Here is a 25,089-nt window from a genome sequence, read left to right on the forward strand (position 1 = left end):
GCGGCTGGTTGGTCTAGGGGTATGATTCTCGCTTTGGGCATTTCACGATTAAAATGCGAGAGGTCCCGGGTTCAAATCCCGGACGAGCCCTGGCACATTTTGTTAAACTCAACAACTCGGTCATCAAAGCTGAAATCGCTCTGCTTCTAAAAAAACGGCATGATCCGAGATTGTGAGCTCTGCCATTTCAAACAGACACAGAGTGATCCGGGGCTGTGAGCACTCGCGGTTTAAACAGACCCAGAATGATTCGCAACTGACCGCGACCACGCCCATTTTCGACAGGCCTGATTTTCAAAGCTTATGAAATCTATGGCAACATAAATCGGTCTGTTTCTAAAACGATGCCCGGTTTAATCTTGGACACCAAGTTGAAAATTTACTCCATTATCATTTTTCCCATTATCTCCGTCATTTTACTCCAGCCAAATGAACTGAGTTTAGGTGTCAGCCGTGGCTCAGCGGCAGCATACTCAAGCCTCACTCCAGAGACTTGAGTGCATAATCCAGGCTGACACTCCAGGGCAGTACTGAGGTAGTGCTGCACTGTCGGCAGTGCCGTCCTTCTAGTATAGATGTTAAACTGGGGCTTCAGATCCCATGAGAGAATGCTGAAAAGAACGAGGATTTCTCGCGCATTATTTATCTCTCAACCAAAGACCCAAAAACAGAAAATCTCGTCTTTAAGTTTGATAAATATTTTTGAAATTCCAAAGGAGAAACTTATGTTCCTGTTCCCTAATCATTTGCCTCTGTTGCCGCTAGTCTTTTCATTCGGTGCCAATCTCAAAGGAAGGAAGAAGTAAGAGAGGGTTCTCAATCTCCGATTCACGATCTCATCTCCACTTTCATTCAAGGTGGGTTGAGAAATTTCTTGGAATATTTTAATTTTAACAAGATATCAGCAGTGCAGGGGCACAGACCAGCAACACCAGTGCAACTTTCACGAAATTGTATTTCAAGTAAGATTCAGTGAAATGCTTGGAAAGTGCATCAGCATCAAACGTGTAATACAGTAACGACGAGGATGGGATTCGAACCCACGCGTGCAGAGCACAATGGATTAGCAGTCCATCGCCTTGACCTCTCGGCCACCTCGTCTCACCAATATTCTGCTTTCAGATATTCCATTTCTTGCTTTTTACATCTAATTAGAACTAGCCTGAAAGAAATTCAACTTCACCGCTTATCCTGCCCGTGCACACAGATCTACAATGTTGAAAATGTACAATCAGCTTAATGTAAGCAACAGGCCTTCCGTTACTTCAGATGAGGGACTGTCAAAAATGGCCGGTTTCACGCCAGATTCAGAATATAAAAAGTGTCGCCCAGATAATTAAAAGACCTTTGTAGGACTTGAACCTTCAATCTTCTGATAACTGAAGAATTTGCAACAGAAGTCAGATGCCTAATCCATTAGTCTATGCGGCCGCTGATGCCGCTGAATCTCTTTTTATGGGGCGAATTGTGAGCAGGTTCAAGGAAACTGTTCGAAAAAAGAAGTGGATTGAGGAAAAGATAAAAATATTTCAACTGTATTAACAGGTCCTCTGTGAGCTGGATTCGCACCAGCGCAGTGAAACTCAATGCAAATGGGAAATGACATCGGCGGCTCGTTGGTCTAGGGGTATGATTCTCGCTTTGGGCATTTCACGATTAAAATGCGAGCGGTCCCGTGTTCAAATACCGGACGAGCCCTGGCACATTTTGTTAAACTCAACAACTCGGTCATCAAAGCTGAAATCGCTCTGCTTCTAAAAAAACGGCATGATCCGAGATTGTGAGCTCTGCCATTTCAAACAGACACAGAATGATCCGGGGCTGTGAGCACTCGCGGTTTAAACAGACCCAGAATGATTCGCAACTGACCGCGACCCCGCCCATTTTCGACAGGCCTGATTTTCAAAGCTTATGAAATCTATGGCAACATAAATCGGGCTGTTTCCAAAACGATGCCCGGTTTAATCTTGGACACCAAGTTGAAAATTTACCCCATTATCATTTTTCTCATTATCTCCGTCATTTTACTCCATCCAAATGAACTGAGTTTAGGTGTCAGCCGTGGCTCAGCGGCAGCATACTCAAGCCTCACTCCAGAGACTTGAGTGCATAATCCAGGCTGACACTCCAGGGCAGTACTGAGGTAGTGCTGCACTGTCGGCAGTGCCGTCCTTCTAGTAAGATGTTAAACTGGGGCTTCAGATCCCATGAGAGAATGCTGAAAAGAACGAGGATTTCTCGCGCATTATTTATCTCTCAACCAAAGACCCAAAAACAGAAAATCTCGTCTTTAAGTTTGATAAATATTTTTGAAATTCCAAAGGAGAAATTTATGTTCCTGTTCCCTAATCATTTGCCTCTGGTCTTTTCATTCGGTGCCAATCTCAAAGGAAGGAAGAAGGAAGAGAGGGTTCTCAATCTCCGATTCATGATCTCATCTCCATTTTCATTCAAGGTGGGTTGAGAAATTTCTTGGAATATTATAATTTTACCAAGATATGAGCAATGCAGGGGCACAGACCAGCAACACCAGTGCAATTTTCACGAAATTGTATTTCAAGTAAGATTCAGTGAAATGCTTGGAAAGTGCATCAGCATCAAACGTGTAATACAGTAACGACGAGGATGGGATTCGAACCCACGCGTGCAGAGCACAATGGATTAGCAGTCCATCGCCTTTACCTCTCGGCCACCTCGTCTCACCAATATATTGTTTTCAGATATTCCATTTCTTGCTTTTTACATCTAATTAGAACTACCCTGAAAGAAATTCAACTTCACCGCTTATCCTGCCCGTGCACACAGATCTACAATGTTGAAAATGTACAATCAGCTTAATGTAAGCAACAGGCCTTCCGTTACTTCAGATGAGGGACTGTCAAAAATGGCCGGTTTCACGCCAGATTCAGAATATAAAAAGTGTCGCCCAGATAATTAAAAGACCTTTGTAGGACTTGAACCTTCAATCTTCTGATAACTGAAGAATTTGCAACAGAAGTCAGATGCCTAATCCATTAGTCTATGCGGCCGCTGATGCCGCTGAATCTCTTTTTATGGGGCGAATTGTGAGCAGGTTCAAGGAAACTGTTCGAAAAAAGAAGTGGATTGAGGAAAAGATAAAAATATTTCAACTGTATTAACAGGTCCTCTGTGAGCTGGATTCGCACCAGCGCAGTGAAACTCAATGCAAATGGGAAATGACATCGGCGGCTCGTTGGTCTAGGAGTATGATTCTCGCTTTGGGCATTTCACGATTAAAATGCGAGAGGTCCCGGGTTCAAATCCCGGACGAGCCCTGGCACATTTTGTTAAACTCAACAACTCGGTCATCAAAGCTGAAATCGCTCTGCTTCTAAAAAAACGGCATGATCCGAGATTGTGAGCTCTGCCATTTCAAACAGACACAGAATGATCGGGGGCTGTGAGCACTCGCGGTTTAAACAGACCCAGAATGATTCGCAACTGACCGCGACCCCGCCCATTTTCGACAGGCCTGATTTTCAAAGCTTATGAAATCTATGGCAACATAAATCGGGCTGTTTCTAAAACGATGCCCGGTTTAATCTTGGACACCAAGTTGAAAATTTACTCCATTATCATTTTTCCCATTATCTCCGTCATTTTACTCCAGCCAAATGAACTGAGTTTAGGTGTCAGCCGTGGCTCAGCGGCAGCATACTCAAGCCTCACTCCAGGGACTTGAGTGCATAATCCAGGCTGACACTCCAGGGCAGTACTGAGGTAGTGCTGCACTGTCGGCAGTGCCGTCCTTCTAGTAAGATGTTAAACTGGGGCTTCAGATCCCATGAGAGAATGCTGAAAAGAACGAGGATTTCTCGCGCATTATTTATCTCTCAACCAAAGACCCAAAAACAGAAAATCTCGTCTTTAAGTTTGATAAATATTTTTGAAATTCCAAAGGAGAAATTTATGTTCCTGTTCCCTAATCATTTGCCTCTGGCCTTTTCATTCGGTGCCAATCTCAAAGGAAGGAAGAAGGAAGAGAGGGTTCTCAATCTCCGATTCACGATCTCATCTCCACTTTCATTCAAGGTGGGTTGAGAAATTTCTTGGAATATTTTAATTTTACCAAGATATGAGCAATGCAGGGGCACAGACCAGCAACACCAATGCAATTTTCACGAAATTGTATTTCAAGTAAGATTCAGTGAAATGCTTGGAAAGTGCATCAGCATCAAACGTGTAATACAGTAACGACGAGAATGGGATTCGAACCCACGCGTGCAGAGCACAGTGGATTAGTAGTCCATCGCCGTAACCTCTCGGCCACCTCGTCTCACCAATATACTGCTTTCAGATATTCCATTTCTTGCTTTTTACATCTAATTAGAACTACCCTGAAAGAAATTCAACTTCACCGCTTATCCTGCCCGTGCACACAGATCTACAATGTTGAAAATGTACAATCAGCTTAATGTAAGCAACAGGCCTTCCGTTACTTCAGATGAGGGACTGTCAAAAATGGCCGGTTTCACGCCAGATTCAGAATATAAAAAGTGTCGCCCAGATAATTAAAAGACCTTTGTAGGACTTGAACCTTCAATCTTCTGATAACTGAAGAATTTGCAACAGAAGTCAGATGCCTAATCCATTAGTCTATGCGGCCGCTGATGCCGCTGAATCTCTTTTTATGGGGCGAATTGTGAGCAGGTTCAAGGAAACTGCTCGAAAAAAGAAGTGGATTGAGGAAAAGATAAAAATATTTCAACTGTATTAACAGGTCCTCTGTGAGCTGGATTCGCACCAGCGCAGTGAAACTCAATGCAAATGGGAAATGACATCGGCGGCTCGTTGGTCTAGGGGTATGATTCTCGCTTTGGGCATTTCACGATTAAAATGCGAGAGGTCCCGGGTTCAAATCCCGGACGAGCCCTGGCACATTTTGTTAAACTCAACAACTCGGTCATCAAAGCTGAAATCGCTCTGCTTCTAAAAAAACGGCATGATCCGAGATTGTGAGCTCTGCCATTTCAAACAGACACAGAATGATCCGGGGCTGTGAGCACTCGCGGTTTAAACAGACCCAGAATGATTCGCAACTGACCGCGACCCCGCCCATTTTCGACAGGCCTGATTTTCAAAGCTTATGAAATCTATGGCAACATAAATCGGGCTGTTTCTAAAACGATGCCCGGTTTAATCTTGGACACCAAGTTGAAAATTCACTCCATTATCATTTTTCCCATTATCTCCGTCATTTTACTCCAGCCAAATGAACTGAGTTTAGGTGTCAGCCGTGGCTCAGCGGCAGCATACTCAAGCCTCACTCCAGAGACTTGAGTGCATAATCCAGGCTGACACTCCAGGGCAGTACTGAGGTAGTGCTGCACTGTCGGCAGTGCCGTCCTTCTAGTAAGATGTTAAACTGGGGCTTCAGATCCCATGAGAGAATGCTGAAAAGAACGAGGATTTCTCGCGCATTATTTATCTCTCAACCAAAGACCCAAAAACAGAAAATCTCGTCTTTAAGTTTGATAAATATTTTTGAAATTCCAAAGGAGAAATTTATGTTCCTGTTCCCTAATCATTTGCCTCTGTTGCCGCTAGTCTTTTCATTCGGTGCCAATCTCAAAGGAAGGAAGAAGGAAGAGAGGGTTCTCAATCTCCGATTCACGATCTCATCTCCACTTTCATTCAAGGTGGGTTGAGAAATTTCTTGGAATATTTTAATTTTACCAAGATATGAGCAATGCAGGGGCACAGACCAGCAACACCAATGCAATTTTCACGAAATTGTATTTCAAGTAAGATTCAGTGAAATGTTTGGAAAGTGCATCAGCATCAAACGTGTAATACAGTAACGACGAGAATGAGATTCGAACCCACGCGTGCAGAGCACAGTGGATTAGTAGTCCATCGCCTTAACCTCTCGGCCACCTCGTCTCACCAATATACTGCTTTCAGATATTCCATTTCTTGCTTTTTACATCTAATTAGAACTACCCTGAAAGAAATTCAACTTCACCGCTTATCCTGCCCGTGCACACAGATCTACAATGTTGAAAATGTACAATCAGCTTAATGTAAGCAACAGGCCTTCCGTTACTTCAGATGAGGGACTGTCAAAAATGGCCGGTTTCACGCCAGATTCAGAATATAAAAAGTGTCGCCCAGATAATTAAAAGACCTTTGTAGGACTTGAACCTTCAATCTTCTGATAACTGAAGAATTTGCAACAGAAGTCAGATGCCTAATCCATTAGTCTATGCGGCCGCTGATGCCGCTGAATCTCTTTTTATGGGGCGAATTGTGAGCAGGTTCAAGGAAACTGCTCGAAAAAAGAAGTGGATTGAGGAAAAGATAAAAATATTTCAACTGTATTAACAGGTCCTCTGTGAGCTGGATTCGCACCAGCGCAGTGAAACTCAATGCAAATGGGAAATGACATCGGCGGCTCGTTGGTCTAGGGGTATGATTCTCGCTTTGGGCATTTCACGATTAAAATGCGAGAGGTCCCGGGTTCAAATCCCGGACGAGCCCTGGCACATTTTGTTAAACTCAACAACTCGGTCATCAAAGCTGAAATCGCTCTGCTTCTAAAAAAACGGCATGATCCGAGATTGTGAGCTCTGCCATTTCAAACAGACACAGAATGACCGGGGCTGTGAGCACTCGCGGTTTAAACAGACCCAGAATGATTCGCAACTGACCGCGACCCCGCCCATTTTCGACAGGCCTGATTTTCAAAGCTTATGAAATCTATGGCAACATAAATCGGGCTGTTTCTAAAACGATGCCCGGTTTAATCTTGGACACCAAGTTGAAAATTCACTCCATTATCATTTTTCCCATTATCTCCGTCATTTTACTCCAGCCAAATGAACTGAGTTTAGGTGTCAGCCGTGGCTCAGCGGCAGCATACTCAAGCCTCACTCCAGAGACTTGAGTGCATAATCCAGGCTGACACTCCAGGGCAGTACTGAGGTAGTGCTGCACTGTCGGCAGTGCCGTCCTTCTAGTAAGATGTTAAACTGGGGCTTCAGATCCCATGAGAGAATGCTGAAAAGAACGAGGATTTCTCGCGCATTATTTATCTCTCAACCAAAGACCCAAAAACAGAAAATCTCGTCTTTAAGTTTGATAAATATTTTTGAAATTCCAAAGGAGAAATTTATGTTCCTGTTCCCTAATCATTTGCCTCTGTTGCCGCTAGTCTTTTCATTCGGTGCCAATCTCAAAGGAAGGAAGAAGGAAGAGAGGGTTCTCAATCTCCGATTCACGATCTCATCTCCACTTTCATTCAAGGTGGGTTGAGAAATTTCTTGGAATATTTTAATTTTACCAAGATATGAGCAATGCAGGGGCACAGACCAGCAACACCAGTGCAATTTTCACGAAATTGTATTTCAAGTAAGATTTAGTGAAATGCTTGGAAAGTGCATCAGCATCAAACGTGTAATACAGTAACGACGAAGGATGGGATTCGAACCCACGCGTGCAGAGCACGATGGATTAGCAGTCCATCGCCTTAACCTCTCGGCCACCTCGTCTCACCAATATTCTGCTTTCAGATATTCCATTTCTTGCTTTTTACATCTAATTAGAACTACCCTGAAAGAAATTCAACTTCACCGCTTATCCTGCCCGTGCACACAGATCTACAATGTTGAAAATGTACAATCAGCTTAATGTAAGCAACAGGCCTTCCGTTACTTCAGATGAGGGACTGTCAAAAATGGCCGGTTTCACGCCAGATTCAGAATATAAAAAGTGTCGCCCAGATAATTAAAAGACCTTTGTAGGACTTGAACCTTCAATCGTCTGATAACTGAAGAATTTGCAACAGAAGTCAGATGCCTAATCCATTAGTCTATGCGGCCGCTGATGCCGCTGAATCTCTTTTTATGGGGCGAATTGTGAGCAGGTTCAAGGAAACTGCTCGAAAAAAGAAGTGGATTGAGGAAAAGATAAAAATATTTCAACTGTATTAACAGGTCCTCTGTGAGCTGGATTCGCACCAGCGCAGTGAAACTCAATGCAAATGGGAAATGACATCGGCGGCTCGTTGGTCTAGGGGTATGATTCTCGCTTTGGGCATTTCACGATTAAAATGCGAGAGGTCCCGGGTTCAAATCCCGGACGAGCCCTGGCACATTTTGTTAAACTCAACAACTCGGTCATCAAAGCTGAAATCGCTCTGCTTCTAAAAAAACGGCATGATCCGAGATTGTGAGCTCTGCCATTTCAAACAGACACAGAATGACCGGGGCTGTGAGCACTCGCGGTTTAAACAGACCCAGAATGATTCGCAACTGACCGCGACCCCGCCCATTTTCGACAGGCCTGATTTTCAAAGCTTATGAAATCTATGGCAACATAAATCGGGCTGTTTCTAAAACGATGCCCGGTTTAATCTTGGACACCAAGTTGAAAATTCACTCCATTATCATTTTTCCCATTATCTCCGTCATTTTACTCCAGCCAAATGAACTGAGTTTAGGTGTCAGCCGTGGCTCAGCGGCAGCATACTCAAGCCTCACTCCAGAGACTTGAGTGCATAATCCAGGCTGACACTCCAGGGCAGTACTGAGGTAGTGCTGCACTGTCGGCAGTGCCGTCCTTCTAGTAAGATGTTAAACTGGGGCTTCAGATCCCATGAGAGAATGCTGAAAAGAACGAGGATTTCTCGCGCATTATTTATCTCTCAACCAAAGACCCAAAAACAGAAAATCTCGTCTTTAAGTTTGATAAATATTTTTGAAATTCCAAAGGAGAAATTTATGTTCCTGTTCCCTAATCATTTGCCTCTGGTCTTTTCATTCGGTGCCAATCTCAAAGGAAGGAAGAAGGAAGAGAGGGTTCTCAATCTCCGATTCACGATCTCATCTCCACTTTCATTCAAGGTGGGTTGAGAAATTTCTTGGAATATTTTAATTTTACCAAGATATGAGCAATGCAGGGGCACAGACCAGCAACACCAATGCAATTTTCACGAAATTGTATTTCAAGTAAGATTCAGTGAAATGCTTGGAAAGTGCATCAGCATCCAACGTGTAATACAGTAACGACGAGAATGGGATTCGAACCCACGCGTGCAGAGCACAGTGGATTAGTAGTCCATCGCCTTAACCTCTCGGCCACCTCGTCTCACCAATATACTGCTTTCAGATATTCCATTTCTTGCTTTTTACATCTAATTAGAACTAACCTGAAAGAAATTCAACTTCACCGCTTATCCTGCCCGTGCACACAGATCTACAATGTTGAAAATGTACAATCAGCTTAATGTAAGCAACAGGCCTTCCGTTACTTCAGATGAGGGACTGTCAAAAATGGCCGGTTTCACGCCAGATTCAGAATATAAAAAGTGTCGCCCAGATAATTAAAAGACCTTTGTAGGACTTGAACCTTCAATCTTCTGATAACTGAAGAATTTGCAACAGAAGTCAGATGCCTAATCCATTAGTCTATGCGGCCGCTGATGCCGCTGAATCTCTTTTTATGGGGCGAATTGTGAGCAGGTTCAAGGAAACTGCTCGAAAAAAGAAGTGGATTGAGGAAAAGATAAAAATATTTCAACTGTATTAACAGGTCCTCTGTGAGCTGGATTCGCACCAGCGCAGTGAAACTCAATGCAAATGGGAAATGACATCGGCGGCTCGTTGGTCGAGGGGTATGATTCTCGCTTTGGGCATTTCACGATTAAAATGCGAGAGGTCCCGGGTTCAAATCCCGGACGAGCCCTGGCACATTTTGTTAAACTCAACAACTCGGTCATCAAAGCTGAAATCGCTCTGCTTCTAAAAAAACGGCATGATCCGAGATTGTGAGCTCTGCCATTTCAAACAGACACAGAATGACCGGGGCTGTGAGCACTCGCGGTTTAAACAGACCCAGAATGATTCGCAACTGACCGCGACCCCGCCCATTTTCGACAGGCCTGATTTTCAAAGCTTATGAAATCTATGGCAACATAAATCGGGCTGTTTCTAAAACGATGCCCGGTTTAATCTTGGACACCAAGTTGAAAATTCACTCCATTATCATTTTTCCCATTATCTCCGTCATTTTACTCCAGCCAAATGAACTGAGTTTAGGTGTCAGCCGTGGCTCAGCGGCAGCATACTCAAGCCTCACTCCAGAGACTTGAGTGCATAATCCAGGCTGACACTCCAGGGCAGTACTGAGGTAGTGCTGCACTGTCGGCAGTGCCGTCCTTCTAGTAAGATGTTAAACTGGGGCTTCAGATCCCATGAGAGAATGCTGAAAAGAACGAGGATTTCTCGCGCATTATTTATCTCTCAACCAAAGACCCAAAAACAGAAAATCTCGTCTTTAAGTTTGATAAATATTTTTGAAATTCCAAAGGAGAAATTTATGTTCCTGTTCCCTAATCATTTGCCTCTGTTGCCGCTAGTCTTTTCATTCGGTGCCAATCTCAAAGGAAGGAAGAAGGAAGAGAGGGTTCTCAATCTCCGATTCACGATCTCATCTCCACTTTCATTCAAGGTGGGTTGAGAAATTTCTTGGAATATTTTAATTTTACCAAGATATGAGCAATGCAAGGGCACAGACCAGCAACACCAGTGCAATTTTCACGAAATTGTATTTCAAGTAAGATTTAGTGAAATGCTTGGAAAGTGCATCAGCATCAAACGTGTAATACAGTAACGACGAGGATGGGATTCGAACCCACGCGTGCAGAGCACAATGGATTAGCAGTCCATCGCCTTAACCTCTCGGCCACCTCGTCTCACCAATGTTCTGCTTTCAGATATTCCATTTCTTGCTTTTTACATCTAATTAGAACTACCCTGAAAGAAATTCAACTTCACCGCTTATCCTGCCCGTGCACACAGATCTACAATGTTGAAAATGTACAATCAGCTTAATGTAAGCAACAGGCCTTCCGTTACTTCAGATGAGGGACTGTCAAAAATGGCCGGTTTCACGCCAGATTCAGAATATAAAAAGTGTCGCCCAGATAATTAAAAGACCTTTGTAGGACTTGAACCTTCAATCTTCTGATAACTGAAGAATTTGCAACAGAAGTCAGATGCCTAATCCATTAGTCTATGCGGCCGCTGATGCCGCTGAATCTCTTTTTATGGGGCGAATTGTGAGCAGGTTCAAGGAAACTGCTCGAAAAAAGAAGTGGATTGAGGAAAAGATAAAAATATTTCAACTGTATTAACAGGTCCTCTGTGAGCTGGATTCGCACCAGCGCAGTGAAACTCAATGCAAATGGGAAATGACATCGGCGGCTCGTTGGTCTAGGGGTATGATTCTCGCTTTGGGCATTTCACGATTAAAATGCGAGAGGTCCCGGGTTCAAATCCCGGACGAGCCCTGGCACATTTTGTTAAACTCAACAACTCGGTCATCAAAGCTGAAATCGCTCTGCTTCTAAAAAAACGGCATGATCCGAGATTGTGAGCTCTGCCATTTCAAACAGACACAGAATGACCGGGGCTGTGAGCACTCGCGGTTTAAACAGACCCAGAATGATTCGCAACTGACCGCGACCCCGCCCATTTTCGACAGGCCTGATTTTCAAAGCTTATGAAATCTATGGCAACATAAATCGGGCTGTTTCTAAAACGATGCCCGGTTTAATCTTGGACACCAAGTTGAAAATTCACTCCATTATCATTTTTCCCATTATCTCCGTCATTTTACTCCAGCCAAATGAACTGAGTTTAGGTGTCAGCCGTGGCTCAGCGGCAGCATACTCAAGCCTCACTCCAGAGACTTGAGTGCATAATCCAGGCTGACACTCCAGGGCAGTACTGAGGTAGTGCTGCACTGTCGGCAGTGCCGTCCTTCTAGTAAGATGTTAAACTGGGGCTTCAGATCCCATGAGAGAATGCTGAAAAGAACGAGGATTTCTCGCGCATTATTTATCTCTCAACCAAAGACCCAAAAACAGAAAATCTCGTCTTTAAGTTTGATAAATATTTTTGAAATTCCAAAGGAGAAATTTATGTTCCTGTTCCCTAATCATTTGCCTCTGTTGCCGCTAGTCTTTTCATTCGGTGCCAATCTCAAAGGAAGGAAGAAGGAAGAGAGGGTTCTCAATCTCCGATTCACGATCTCATCTCCACTTTCATTCAAGGTGGGTTGAGAAATTTCTTGGAATATTTTAATTTTACCAAGATATGAGCAATGCAGGGGCACAGACCAGCAACACCAGTGCAATTTTCACGAAATTGTATTTCAAGTAAGATTTAGTGAAATGCTTGGAAAGTGCATCAGCATCAAACGTGTAATACAGTAACGACGAAGGATGGGATTCGAACCCACGCGTGCAGAGCACGATGGATTAGCAGTCCATCGCCTTAACCTCTCGGCCACCTCGTCTCACCAATATTCTGCTTTCAGATATTCCATTTCTTGCTTTTTACATCTAATTAGAACTACCCTGAAAGAAATTCAACTTCACCGCTTATCCTGCCCGTGCACACAGATCTACAATGTTGAAAATGTACAATCAGCTTAATGTAAGCAACAGGCCTTCCGTTACTTCAGATGAGGGACTGTCAAAAATGGCCGGTTTCACGCCAGATTCAGAATATAAAAAGTGTCGCCCAGATAATTAAAAGACCTTTGTAGGACTTGAACCTTCAATCGTCTGATAACTGAAGAATTTGCAACAGAAGTCAGATGCCTAATCCATTAGTCTATGCGGCCGCTGATGCCGCTGAATCTCTTTTTATGGGGCGAATTGTGAGCAGGTTCAAGGAAACTGCTCGAAAAAAGAAGTGGATTGAGGAAAAGATAAAAATATTTCAACTGTATTAACAGGTCCTCTGTGAGCTGGATTCGCACCAGCGCAGTGAAACTCAATGCAAATGGGAAATGACATCGGCGGCTCGTTGGTCTAGGGGTATGATTCTCGCTTTGGGCATTTCACGATTAAAATGCGAGAGGTCCCGGGTTCAAATCCCGGACGAGCCCTGGCACATTTTGTTAAACTCAACAACTCGGTCATCAAAGCTGAAATCGCTCTGCTTCTAAAAAAACGGCATGATCCGAGATTGTGAGCTCTGCCATTTCAAACAGACACAGAATGACCGGGGCTGTGAGCACTCGCGGTTTAAACAGACCCAGAATGATTCGCAACTGACCGCGACCCCGCCCATTTTCGACAGGCCTGATTTTCAAAGCTTATGAAATCTATGGCAACATAAATCGGGCTGTTTCTAAAACGATGCCCGGTTTAATCTTGGACACCAAGTTGAAAATTCACTCCATTATCATTTTTCCCATTATCTCCGTCATTTTACTCCAGCCAAATGAACTGAGTTTAGGTGTCAGCCGTGGCTCAGCGGCAGCATACTCAAGCCTCACTCCAGAGACTTGAGTGCATAATCCAGGCTGACACTCCAGGGCAGTACTGAGGTAGTGCTGCACTGTCGGCAGTGCCGTCCTTCTAGTAAGATGTTAAACTGGGGCTTCAGATCCCATGAGAGAATGCTGAAAAGAACGAGGATTTCTCGCGCATTATTTATCTCTCAACCAAAGACCCAAAAACAGAAAATCTCGTCTTTAAGTTTGATAAATATTTTTGAAATTCCAAAGGAGAAATTTATGTTCCTGTTCCCTAATCATTTGCCTCTGGTCTTTTCATTCGGTGCCAATCTCAAAGGAAGGAAGAAGGAAGAGAGGGTTCTCAATCTCCGATTCACGATCTCATCTCCACTTTCATTCAAGGTGGGTTGAGAAATTTCTTGGAATATTTTAATTTTACCAAGATATGAGCAATGCAGGGGCACAGACCAGCAACACCAATGCAATTTTCACGAAATTGTATTTCAAGTAAGATTCAGTGAAATGCTTGGAAAGTGCATCAGCATCCAACGTGTAATACAGTAACGACGAGAATGGGATTCGAACCCACGCGTGCAGAGCACAGTGGATTAGTAGTCCATCGCCTTAACCTCTCGGCCACCTCGTCTCACCAATATACTGCTTTCAGATATTCCATTTCTTGCTTTTTACATCTAATTAGAACTAACCTGAAAGAAATTCAACTTCACCGCTTATCCTGCCCGTGCACACAGATCTACAATGTTGAAAATGTACAATCAGCTTAATGTAAGCAACAGGCCTTCCGTTACTTCAGATGAGGGACTGTCAAAAATGGCCGGTTTCACGCCAGATTCAGAATATAAAAAGTGTCGCCCAGATAATTAAAAGACCTTTGTAGGACTTGAACCTTCAATCTTCTGATAACTGAAGAATTTGCAACAGAAGTCAGATGCCTAATCCATTAGTCTATGCGGCCGCTGATGCCGCTGAATCTCTTTTTATGGGGCGAATTGTGAGCAGGTTCAAGGAAACTGCTCGAAAAAAGAAGTGGATTGAGGAAAAGATAAAAATATTTCAACTGTATTAACAGGTCCTCTGTGAGCTGGATTCGCACCAGCGCAGTGAAACTCAATGCAAATGGGAAATGACATCGGCGGCTCGTTGGTCGAGGGGTATGATTCTCGCTTTGGGCATTTCACGATTAAAATGCGAGAGGTCCCGGGTTCAAATCCCGGACGAGCCCTGGCACATTTTGTTAAACTCAACAACTCGGTCATCAAAGCTGAAATCGCTCTGCTTCTAAAAAAACGGCATGATCCGAGATTGTGAGCTCTGCCATTTCAAACAGACACAGAATGACCGGGGCTGTGAGCACTCGCGGTTTAAACAGACCCAGAATGATTCGCAACTGACCGCGACCCCGCCCATTTTCGACAGGCCTGATTTTCAAAGCTTATGAAATCTATGGCAACATAAATCGGGCTGTTTCTAAAACGATGCCCGGTTTAATCTTGGACACCAAGTTGAAAATTCACTCCATTATCATTTTTCCCATTATCTCCGTCATTTTACTCCAGCCAAATGAACTGAGTTTAGGTGTCAGCCGTGGCTCAGCGGCAGCATACTCAAGCCTCACTCCAGAGACTTGAGTGCATAATCCAGGCTGACACTCCAGGGCAGTACTGAGGTAGTGCTGCACTGTCGGCAGTGCCGTCCTTCTAGTAAGATGTTAAACTGGGGCTTCAGATCCCATGAGAGAATGCTGAAAAGAACGAGGATTTCTCGCGCATTATTTATCTCTCAACCAAAGACCCAAAAACAGAAAATCTCGTCTTTAAGTTTGATAAATATTTTTGAAATTCCAAAGGAGAAATTTATGTTCCTGTTCCCTAATCATTTGCCTCTGTTGCCGCTAGTCTTTTCATTCGGTGCCAATCTCAAAGGAAGGAAGAAGGAAGAGAGGGTTCTCAATCTCCGATTCACGATCTCATCTCCACTTTCATTCAAGGTGGGTTGAGAAATTTCTTGGAATATTTTAATTTTACCAAGATATGAGCAATGCAAGGGCACAGACCAGCAACACCAGTGCAATTTTCACGAAATTGTATTTCAAGTAAGATTTAGTGAAATGCTTGGAAAGTGCATCAGCATCAAACGTGTAATACAGTAACGACGAGGATGGGATTCGAACCCACGCGTGCAGAGCACAATGGATTAGCAGTCCATCGCCTTAACCTCTCGGCCACCTCGTCTCACCAATGTTCTGCTTTCAGATATTCCATTTCTTGCTTTTTACATCTAATTAGAACTACCCTGAAAGAAATTCAACTTCACCGCTTATCCTGCCCGTGCACACAGATCTACAATGTTGAAAATGTACAATCAGCTTAATGTAAGCAACAGGCCTTCCGTTACTTCAGATGAGGGACTGTCAAAAATGGCCGGTTTCACGCCAGATTCAGAATATAAAAAGTGTCGCCCAGATAATTAAAAGACCTTTGTAGGACTTGAACCTTCAATCTTCTGATAACTGAAGAATTTGCAACAGAAGTCAGATGCCTAATCCATTAGTCTATGCGGCCGCTGATGCCGCTGAATCTCTTTTTATGGGGCGAATTGTGAGCAGGTTCAAGGAAACTGCTCGAAAAAAGAAGTGGATTGAGGAAAAGATAAAAATATTTCAACTGTATTAACAGGTCCTCTGTGAGCTGGATTCGCACCAGCGCAGTGAAACTCAATGCAAATGGGAAATGACATCGGCGGCTCGTTGGTCTAGGGGTATGATTCTCGCTTTGGGCATTTCACGATTAAAATGCGAGAGGTCCCGGGTTCAAATCCCGGACGAGCCCTGGCACATTTTGTTAAACTCAACAACTCGGTCATCAAAGCTGAAATCGCTCTGCTTCTAAAAAAACGGCATGATCCGAGATTGTGAGCTCTGCCATTTCAAACAGACACAGAATGATCCGGGACTGTGAGCACTCGCGGTTTAAACAGACCCAGAATGATTCGCAACTGACCGCGACCCCGCCCATTTTCGACAGGCCTGATTTTCAAAGCTTATGAAATCTATGGCAACATAAATCGGGCTGTTTCTAAAACGATGCCCGGTTTAATCTTGGACACCAAGTTGAAAATTCACTCCATTATCATTTTTCCCATTATCTCCGTCATTTTACTCCAGCCAAATGAACTGAGTTTAGGTGTCAGCCGTGGCTCAGCGGCAGCATACTCAAGCCTCACTCCAGAGACTTGAGTGCATAATCCAGGCTGACACTCCAGGGCAGTACTGAGGTAGTGCTGCACTGTCGGCAGTGCCGTCCTTCTAGTAAGATGTTAAACTGGGGCTTCAGATCCCATGAGAGAATGCTGAAAAGAACGAGGATTTCTCGCGCATTATTTATCTCTCAACCAAAGACCCAAAAACAGAAAATCTCGTCTTTAAGTTTGATAAATATTTTTGAAATTCCAAAGGAGAAATTTATGTTCCTGTTCCCTAATCATTTGCCTCTGTTGCCGCTAGTCTTTTCATTCGGTGCCAATCTCAAAGGAAGGAAGAAGGAAGAGAGGGTTCTCAATCTCATCTCCACTTTCATTCAAGGTGGGTTGAGAAATTTCTTGGAATATTTTAATTTTACCAAGATATGAGCAATGCAGGGGCACAGACCAGCAACACCAGTGCAATTTTCACGAAATTGTATTTCAAGTAAGATTTAGTGAAATGCTTGGAAAATGCATCAGCATCAAACGTGTAATACAGTAACGACGAGGATGGGATTCGAACCCACGCGTGCAGAGCACAATGGATTAGCAGTCCATCGCCTTAACCTCTCGGCCACCTCGTCTCACCAATATTCTGTTTTCAGATATTCCATTTCTTGCTTTTTACATCTAATTAGAACTACCCTGAAAGAAATTCAACTTCACCGCTTATCCTGCCCGTGCACACAGATCTACAATGTTGAAAATGTACAATCAGCTTAATGTAAGCAACAGGCCTTCCGTTACTTCAGATGAGGGACTGTCAAAAATGGCCGGTTTCACGCCAGATTCAGAATATAAAAAGTGTCGCCCAGATAATTAAAAGACCTTTGTAGGACTTGAACCTTCAATCTTCTGATAACTGAAGAATTTGCAACAGAAGTCAGATGCCTAATCCATTAGTCTATGCGGCCGCTGATGCCGCTGAATCTCTTTTTATGGGGCGAATTGTGAGCAGGTTCAAGGAAACTGCTCGAAAAAAGAAGTGGATTGAGGAAAAGATAAAAATATTTCAACTGTATTAACAGGTCCTCTGTGAGCTGGATTCGCACCAGCGCAGTGAAACTCAATGCAAATGGGAAATGACATCGGCGGCTCGTTGGTCTAGGGGTATGATTCTCGCTTTGGGCATTTCACGATTAAAATGCGAGAAGTCCCGGGTTCAAATCCCGGACGAGCCCTGGCACATTTTGTTAAACTCAACAACTCGGTCATCAAAGCTGAAATCGCTCTGCTTCTAAAAAAACGGCATGATCCGAGATTGTGAGCTCTGCCATTTCAAACAGACACAGAATGACCGGGGCTGTGAGCACTCGCGGTTTAAACAGACCCAGAATGATCCGGGGCTGTGAGCACTCGCGGTTTAAACAGACCCAGAATGATTCGCAACTGACCGCGACCCCGCCCATTTTCGACAGGCCTGATTTTCAAAGCTTATGAAATCTATGGCAACATAAATCGGGCTGTTTCTAAAACGATGCCCGGTTTAATCTTGGACACCAAGTTGAAAATTCACTCCATTATCATTTTTCCCATTATCTCCGTCATTTTACTCCAGCCAAATGAACTGAGTTTAGGTGTCAGCCGTGGCTCAGCGGCAGCATACTCAAGCCTCACTCCAGAGACTTGAGTGCATAATCCAGGCTGACACTCCAGGGCAGTACTGAGGTAGTGCTGCACTGTCGGCAGTGCCGTCCTTCTAGTAAGATGTTAAACTGGGGCTTCAGATCCCATGAGAGAATGCTGAAAAGAACGAGGATTTCTCGCGCATTATTTATCTCTCAACCAAAGACCCAAAAACAGAAAATCTCGTCTTTAAGTTTGATAAATATTTTTGAAATTCCAAAGGAGAAATTTATGTTCCTGTTCCCTAATCATTTGCCTCTGTTGCCGCTAGTCTTTTCATTCGGTGCCAATCTCAAAGGAAGGAAGAAGGAAGAGAGGGTTCTCAATCTCCGATTCACGATCTCATCTCCACTTTCATTCAAGGTGGGTTGAGAAATTTCTTGGAATATTTTAATTTTACCAAGATATGAGCAATGCAGGGGCACAGACCAGCAACACCAGTGCAATTTTCACGAAATTGTATTTCAAGTAAGATTTAGTGAAATGCTTGGAAAGTGCATCAGCATCAAACGTGTAATACAGTAACGACGAGGATGGGATTCGAACCCACGCGTGCAGAGCACAATGGATTAGCAGTCCATCGCCTTAACCTCTCGGCCACCTCGTCTCACCAATATTCTGCTTTCAGATATTCCATTTCTTGCTTTTTACATCTAATTAGAACTACCCTGAAATAAATTCAACTTCACCGCTTATCCTGCCCGTGCACACAGATCTACAATGTTGAAAATGTACAATCAGCTTAATGTAAGCAACAGGCCTTCCGTTACTTCAGATGAGGGACTGTCAAAAATGGCCGGTTTCACGCCAGATTCAGAATATAAAAAGTGTCGCCCAGATAATTAAAAGACCTTTGTAGGACTTGAACCTTCAATCTTCTGATAACTGAAGAATTTGCAACAGAAGTCAGATGCCTAATCCATTAGTCTATGCGGCCGCTGATGCCGCTGAATCTCTTTTTATGGGGCGAATTGTGAGCAGGTTCAAGGAAACTGCTCGAAAAAAGAAGTGGATTGAGGAAAAGATAAAAATATTTCAACTGTATTAACAGGTCCTCTGTGAGCTGGATTCGCACCAGCGCAGTGAAACTCAATGCAAATGGGAAATGACATCGGCGGCTCGTTGGTCTAGGGGTATGATTCTCGCTTTGGGCATTTCACGATTAAAATGCGAGAGGTCCCGGGTTCAAATCCCGGACGAGCCCTGGCACATTTTGTTAAACTCAACAACTCGATCATCAAAGCTGAAATCGCTCTGCTTCTAAAAAAACGGCATGATCCGAGATTGTGAGCTCTGCCATTTCAAACAGACACAGAATGACCGGGGCTGTGAGCACTCGCGGTTTAAACAGACCCAGAATGATTCGCAACTGACCGCGACCCCGCCCATTTTCGACAGGCCTGATTTTCAAAGCTTATGAAATCTATGGCAACATAAATCGGGCTGTTTCTAAAACGATGCCCGGTTTAATCTTGGACACCAAGTTGAAAATTCACTCCATTATCATTTTTCCCATTATCTCCGTCATTTTACTCCAGCCAAATGAACTGAGTTTAGGTGTCAGCCGTGGCTCAGCGGCAGCATACTCAAGCCTCACTCCAGAGACTTGAGTGCATAATCCAGGCTGACACTCCAGGGCAGTACTGAGGTAGTGCTGCACTGTCGGCAGTGCCGTCCTTCTAGTAAGATGTTAAACTGGGGCTTCAGATCCCATGAGAGAATGCTGAAAAGAACGAGGATTTCTCGCGCATTATTTATCTCTCAACCAAAGACCCAAAAACAGAAAATCTCGTCTTTAAGTTTGATAAATATTTTTGAAATTCCAAAGGAGAAATTTATGTTCCTGTTCCCTAATCATTTGCCTCTGGCCTTTTCATTCGGTGCCAATCTCAAAGGAAGGAAGAAGGAAGAGAGGGTTCTACAATCTCCGATTCACGATCTCATCTCCACTTTCATTTCAAGGTGGGTTGAGAAATTTCTTGGAATATTTTAATTTTACCAAGATATGAGCAATGCAGGGGCACAGACCAGCAACACCAGTGCAATTTTCACGAAATTGTATTTGAAGTAAGATTCAGTGAAATGCTTGGAAAGTGCATCAGCATCAAACGTGCAATACAGTAACGACGAGGATGGGATTCGAACCCACGCGTGCAGAGCACAGTGGATTAGTAGTCCATCGCCTTAACCTCTCGGCCACCTCGTCTCACCAATATACTGCTTTCAGATATTCCATTTCTTGCTTTTTACATCTAATTAGAACTACCCTGAAAGAAATTCAACTTCACAGCTTATCCTGCCCGTGCACACAGATCTATAATGTTGAAAATGTACAATCAGCTTAATGGAAGCAACAGGCCTTCCGTTACTTCAGATGAGGGACTGTCAAAAATGGCCGGTTTCACGCCAGATTCAGAATATAAAAAGTGTCGCCCAGATAATTAAAAGACCTTTGTAGGACTTGAACATTCAATCTTCTGATAACTGAAGAATTTGCAACAGAAGTCAGATGCCTAATCCATTAGTCTATGCGGCCGCTGATGCCGCTGAATCTCTTTTTATGGGGCGAATTGTGAGCAGGTTCAAGGAAACTGTTCGAAAAAAGAAGTGGATTGAGGAAAAGATAAAAATATTTCAACTGTATTAACAGGTCCTCTGTGAGCTGGATTCGCACCAACGCAGTGAAACTCAATGCAAATGGGAAATGACATCGGCGGCTCGTTGGTCTAGTGGTATGATTCTCGCTTTGGGCATTTCACGATTAAAATGCGAGAGGTCCCGGGTTCAAATCCCGCACGAGCCCTGGCACATTTTGTTAAACTCAACAACTCGGTCATCAAAGCTGAAATCGCTCTGCTTCTAAAAAAACGGCATCATCCGAGATTGTGAGCTCTGCCATTTCAAACAGACACAGAATGATCCGGGGCTGTGAGCACTCGCGGTTTAAACAGACCCAGAATGATTCGCAACTGACCGCGACCCCGCCCATTTTCGACAGGCCTGATTTTCAAAGCTTATGAAATCTATGGCAACATAAATCGGGCTGTTTCTAAAACGATGCCCGGTTTAATCTTGGACACCAAGTTGAAAATTTACTCCATTATCATTTTTCCCATTATCTCCGTCATTTTACTCCAGCCAAATGAACTGAGTTTAGGTGTCAGCCGTGGCTCAGCTGCAGCATACTCAAGCCTCACTCCAGAGACTTGAGTGCATAATCCAGGCTGACACTCCAGGGCAGTACTGAGGTAGTGCTGCACTGTCGGCAGTGCCGTCCTTCTAGTAAGATGTTAAACTGGGGCTTCAGATCCCATGAGAGAATGCTGAAAAGAACGAGGATTTCTCGCGCATTATTTATCTCTCAACCAAAGACTCAAAAACAGAAAATCTCGCCTTTAAGTTTGATAAATATTTTTGAAATTCCAAAGGAGAAATTTATGTTCCTGTTCCCTAATCATTTGCCTCTGTTGCCGCTCGTCTTTTCATTCGGTGCCAATCTCAAAGGAAGGAAGAAGGAAGAGAGGGTTCTCAATCTCCGATTCACGATCTCATCTCCACTTTCATTCAAGGTGGGTTGAGAAATTTCATGGAATATTTTAATTTTAACAAGATATGAGCAATGCAGGGGCACAGACCAGCAACACCAGTGCAATTTTCACGAAATTGTATTTCAAGTAAGATTCAGTGAAATGCTTGGAAAGTGCATCAGCATCAAACGTGTAATACAGTAACGACGAGGATGGGATTCGAACCCACGCGTGCAGAGCACAATGGATTAGCAGTCCATCGCCTTAACCTCTCGGCCACCTCGTCTCACCAATATACTGCTTTCAGATATTCCATTTCTTGCTTTTTACATCTAATTAGAACTACCCTGAAAGAAATTCAACTTCACCGCTTATCCTGCCCGTGCACACAGATCTACAATGTTGAAAATGTACAATCAGCTTAATGTAAGCAACAGGCCTTCCGTTACTTCAGATGAGGGACTGTCAAAAATGGCCGGTTTCACGCCAGATTCAGAATATAAAAAGGGTCGCCCAGATAATTAAAAGACCTTTGTAGGACTTGAACCTTCAATCTTCTGATAACTGAAGAATTTGCAACAGAAGTCAGATGCCTAATCCATTCGTCTATGCGGCCGCTGATGCCGCTGAATCTCTTTTTATGGGGCGAATTGTGAGCAGGTTCAAGGAAACTGTTCGAAAAAAGAAGTGGATTGAGGAAAAGATAAAAATATTTCAACTGTATTAACAGGTCCTCTGTGAGCTGGATTCGCACCAGCGCAGTGAAACTCAATGCAAATGGGAAATGACATCGGCGGCTCGTTGGTCTAGGGGTATGATTCTCGCTTTGGGCATTTCACGATTAAAATGCGAGAGGTCCCGGGTTCAAATCCCGGACGAGCCCTGGCACATTTTGTTAAACTCAACAACTCGGTCATCAAAGCTGAAATCGCTCTGCTTCTAAAAAAACGGCATGATCCGAGATTGTGAGCTCTGCCATTTCAAACAGACACAGAATGATCCGGGGCTGTGAGCACTCGCGGTTTAAACAGACCCAGAATGATTCGCAACTGACCGCGACCACGCCCATTTTCGACAGGCCTGATTTTCAAAGCTTATGAAATCTATGGCAACATAAATCGGTCTGTTTCTAAAACGATGCCCGGTTTAATCTTGGACACCAAGTTGAAAATTTACTCCATTATCATTTTTCCCATTATCTCCGTCATTTTACTCCAGCCAAATGAACTGAGTTTAGGTGTCAGCCGTGGCTCAGCGGCAGCATACTCAAGCCTCACTCCAGAGACTTGAGTGCATAATCCAGGCTGACACTCCAGGGCAGTACTGAGGTCGTGCTGCACTGTCGGCAGTGCCGTCCTTCTAGTATAGATGTTAAACTGGGGCTTCAGATCCCATGAGAGAATGCTGAAAAGAACGAGGATTTCTCGCGCATTATTTATCTCTCAACCAAAGACCCAAAAACAGAAAATCTCGTCTTTAAGTTTGATAAATATTTTTGAAATTCCAAAGGAGAAACTTATGTTCCTGTTCCCTAATCATTTGCCTCTGTTGCCGCTGGACTTTTCATTCGGTGCCAATCTCAAAGGAAGGAAGAAGGAAGAGAGGGTTCTCAATCTCCGATTCACGATCTCATCTCCACTTTCATTCAAGGTGGGTTGAGAAATTTCTTGGAATATTTTAATTTTAACAAGATATGAGCAACGCAGGGGCACAGACCAGCAACACCAGTGCAATTTTCACGAAATTGTATTTCAAGTAAGATTCAGTGAAATGCTTGGAAAGTGCATCAGCATCAAACGTGTAATACAGTAACGACAAGGATGGGATTCGAACCCACGCGTGCAGAGCACAATGGATTAGCAGTCCATCGCCTTAACCTCTCGGCCACCTCGTCTCACCAATACACTGCTTTCAGATATTCCATTTCTTGCTTTTTACATCTAATTAGAACTACCCTGAAAGAAATTCAACTTCACCGCTTATCCTGCCCGTGCACACAGATCTACAATGTTGAAAATGTACAATCAGCTTAATGTAAGCAACAGGCCTTCCGTTACTTCAGATGAGGGACTGTCAAAAATGGCCGGTTTCACGCCAGATTCAGAATATAAAAAGTGTCGCCCAGATAATTAAAAGACCTTTGTAGGACTTGAACCTTCAATCTTCTGATAACTGAAGAATTTGCAACAGAAGTCAGATGCCTAATCCATTAGTCTATGCGGCCGCTGATGCCGCTGAATCTCTTTTTATGGGGCGAATTGTGAGCAGGTTCAAGGAAACTGCTCGAAAAAAGAAGTGGATTGAGGAAAAGATAAAAATATTTCAACTGTATTAACAGGTCCTCTGTGAGCTGGATTCGCACCAGCGCAGTGAAACTCAATGCAAATGGGAAATGACATCGGCGGCTCGTTGGTCTAGGGGTATGATTCTCGCTTTGGGCATTTCACGATTAAAATGCGAGAAGTCCCGGGTTCAAATCCCGGACGAGCCCTGGCACATTTTGTTAAACTCAACAACTCGGTCATCAAAGCTGAAATCGCTCTGCTTCTAAAAAAACGGCATGATCCGAGATTGTGAGCTCTGCCATTTCAAACAGACACAGAATGACCGGGGCTGTGAGCACTCGCGGTTTAAACAGACCCAGAATGATCCGGGGCTGTGAGCACTCGCGGTTTAAACAGACCCAGAATGATTCGCAACTGACCGCGACCCCGCCCATTTTCGACAGGCCTGATTTTCAAAGCTTATGAAATCTATGGCAACATAAATCGGGCTGTTTCTAAAACGATGCCCGGTTTAATCTTGGACACCAAGTTGAAAATTCACTCCATTATCATTTTTCCCATTATCTCCGTCATTTTACTCCAGCCAAATGAACTGAGTTTAGGTGTCAGCCGTGGCTCAGCGGCAGCATACTCAAGCCTCACTCCAGAGACTTGAGTGCATAATCCAGGCTGACACTCCAGGGCAGTACTGAGGTAGTGCTGCACTGTCGGCAGTGCCGTCCTTCTAGTAAGATGTTAAACTGGGGCTTCAGATCCCATGAGAGAATGCTGAAAAGAACGAGGATTTCTCGCGCATTATTTATCTCTCAACCAAAGACCCAAAAACAGAAAATCTCGTCTTTAAGTTTGATAAATATTTTTGAAATTCCAAAGGAGAAATTTATGTTCCTGTTCCCTAATCATTTGCCTCTGTTGCCGCTAGTCTTTTCATTCGGTGCCAATCTCAAAGGAAGGAAGAAGGAAGAGAGGGTTCTCAATCTCCGATTCACGATCTCATCTCCACTTTCATTCAAGGTGGGTTGAGAAATTTCTTGGAATATTTTAATTTTACCAAGATATGAGCAATGCAGGGGCACAGACCAGCAACACCAGTGCAATTTTCACGAAATTGTATTTCA

General features: G+C 43.7%; 15 non-coding genes across 15 annotated transcripts; all 15 read right to left on the reverse strand.

Moving 5' to 3' along the window:
• Window positions 1-1,019: 1,019 nt before the first annotated feature.
• trnas-gcu (transfer RNA serine (anticodon GCU)) lies at window positions 1,020-1,101 on the reverse strand. The gene has a single exon. It is a non-coding gene; the product is annotated as a tRNA-Ser (tRNA).
• Window positions 1,102-2,617: 1,516 nt separating this feature from the next.
• Window positions 2,618-2,699, reverse strand: trnas-gcu (transfer RNA serine (anticodon GCU)). Its single transcript has one exon. It is a non-coding gene; the product is annotated as a tRNA-Ser (tRNA).
• Window positions 2,700-4,215: 1,516 nt separating this feature from the next.
• trnas-acu (transfer RNA serine (anticodon ACU)) lies at window positions 4,216-4,297 on the reverse strand. The gene has a single exon. It is a non-coding gene; the product is annotated as a tRNA-Ser (tRNA).
• Window positions 4,298-5,822: 1,525 nt separating this feature from the next.
• On the reverse strand, window positions 5,823-5,904 carry trnas-acu (transfer RNA serine (anticodon ACU)). Its single transcript has one exon. It is a non-coding gene; the product is annotated as a tRNA-Ser (tRNA).
• Window positions 5,905-7,428: 1,524 nt separating this feature from the next.
• On the reverse strand, window positions 7,429-7,511 carry trnas-gcu (transfer RNA serine (anticodon GCU)). The gene has a single exon. It is a non-coding gene; the product is annotated as a tRNA-Ser (tRNA).
• Window positions 7,512-9,026: 1,515 nt separating this feature from the next.
• trnas-acu (transfer RNA serine (anticodon ACU)) lies at window positions 9,027-9,108 on the reverse strand. Its single transcript has one exon. It is a non-coding gene; the product is annotated as a tRNA-Ser (tRNA).
• Window positions 9,109-10,632: 1,524 nt separating this feature from the next.
• On the reverse strand, window positions 10,633-10,714 carry trnas-gcu (transfer RNA serine (anticodon GCU)). The gene has a single exon. It is a non-coding gene; the product is annotated as a tRNA-Ser (tRNA).
• Window positions 10,715-12,238: 1,524 nt separating this feature from the next.
• On the reverse strand, window positions 12,239-12,321 carry trnas-gcu (transfer RNA serine (anticodon GCU)). The gene has a single exon. It is a non-coding gene; the product is annotated as a tRNA-Ser (tRNA).
• A 1,515-nt stretch (window positions 12,322-13,836) lies between these two features.
• Window positions 13,837-13,918, reverse strand: trnas-acu (transfer RNA serine (anticodon ACU)). Its single transcript has one exon. It is a non-coding gene; the product is annotated as a tRNA-Ser (tRNA).
• Window positions 13,919-15,442: 1,524 nt separating this feature from the next.
• Window positions 15,443-15,524, reverse strand: trnas-gcu (transfer RNA serine (anticodon GCU)). Its single transcript has one exon. It is a non-coding gene; the product is annotated as a tRNA-Ser (tRNA).
• A 1,511-nt stretch (window positions 15,525-17,035) lies between these two features.
• On the reverse strand, window positions 17,036-17,117 carry trnas-gcu (transfer RNA serine (anticodon GCU)). The gene has a single exon. It is a non-coding gene; the product is annotated as a tRNA-Ser (tRNA).
• A 1,567-nt stretch (window positions 17,118-18,684) lies between these two features.
• On the reverse strand, window positions 18,685-18,766 carry trnas-gcu (transfer RNA serine (anticodon GCU)). Its single transcript has one exon. It is a non-coding gene; the product is annotated as a tRNA-Ser (tRNA).
• A 1,517-nt stretch (window positions 18,767-20,283) lies between these two features.
• trnas-acu (transfer RNA serine (anticodon ACU)) lies at window positions 20,284-20,365 on the reverse strand. The gene has a single exon. It is a non-coding gene; the product is annotated as a tRNA-Ser (tRNA).
• A 1,525-nt stretch (window positions 20,366-21,890) lies between these two features.
• trnas-gcu (transfer RNA serine (anticodon GCU)) lies at window positions 21,891-21,972 on the reverse strand. Its single transcript has one exon. It is a non-coding gene; the product is annotated as a tRNA-Ser (tRNA).
• Window positions 21,973-23,498: 1,526 nt separating this feature from the next.
• trnas-gcu (transfer RNA serine (anticodon GCU)) lies at window positions 23,499-23,580 on the reverse strand. The gene has a single exon. It is a non-coding gene; the product is annotated as a tRNA-Ser (tRNA).
• Between the last annotated feature and the right edge of the window lie 1,509 nt (window positions 23,581-25,089).

Source organism: Somniosus microcephalus, unplaced genomic scaffold (genome assembly GCF_052327205.1).
Source record: "Somniosus microcephalus isolate GS21.2 unplaced genomic scaffold, FLI_Smic_1.0 unresolved_chr1, whole genome shotgun sequence".
NCBI classification, from domain to species: Eukaryota; Metazoa; Chordata; class Chondrichthyes; order Squaliformes; family Somniosidae; genus Somniosus; species Somniosus microcephalus.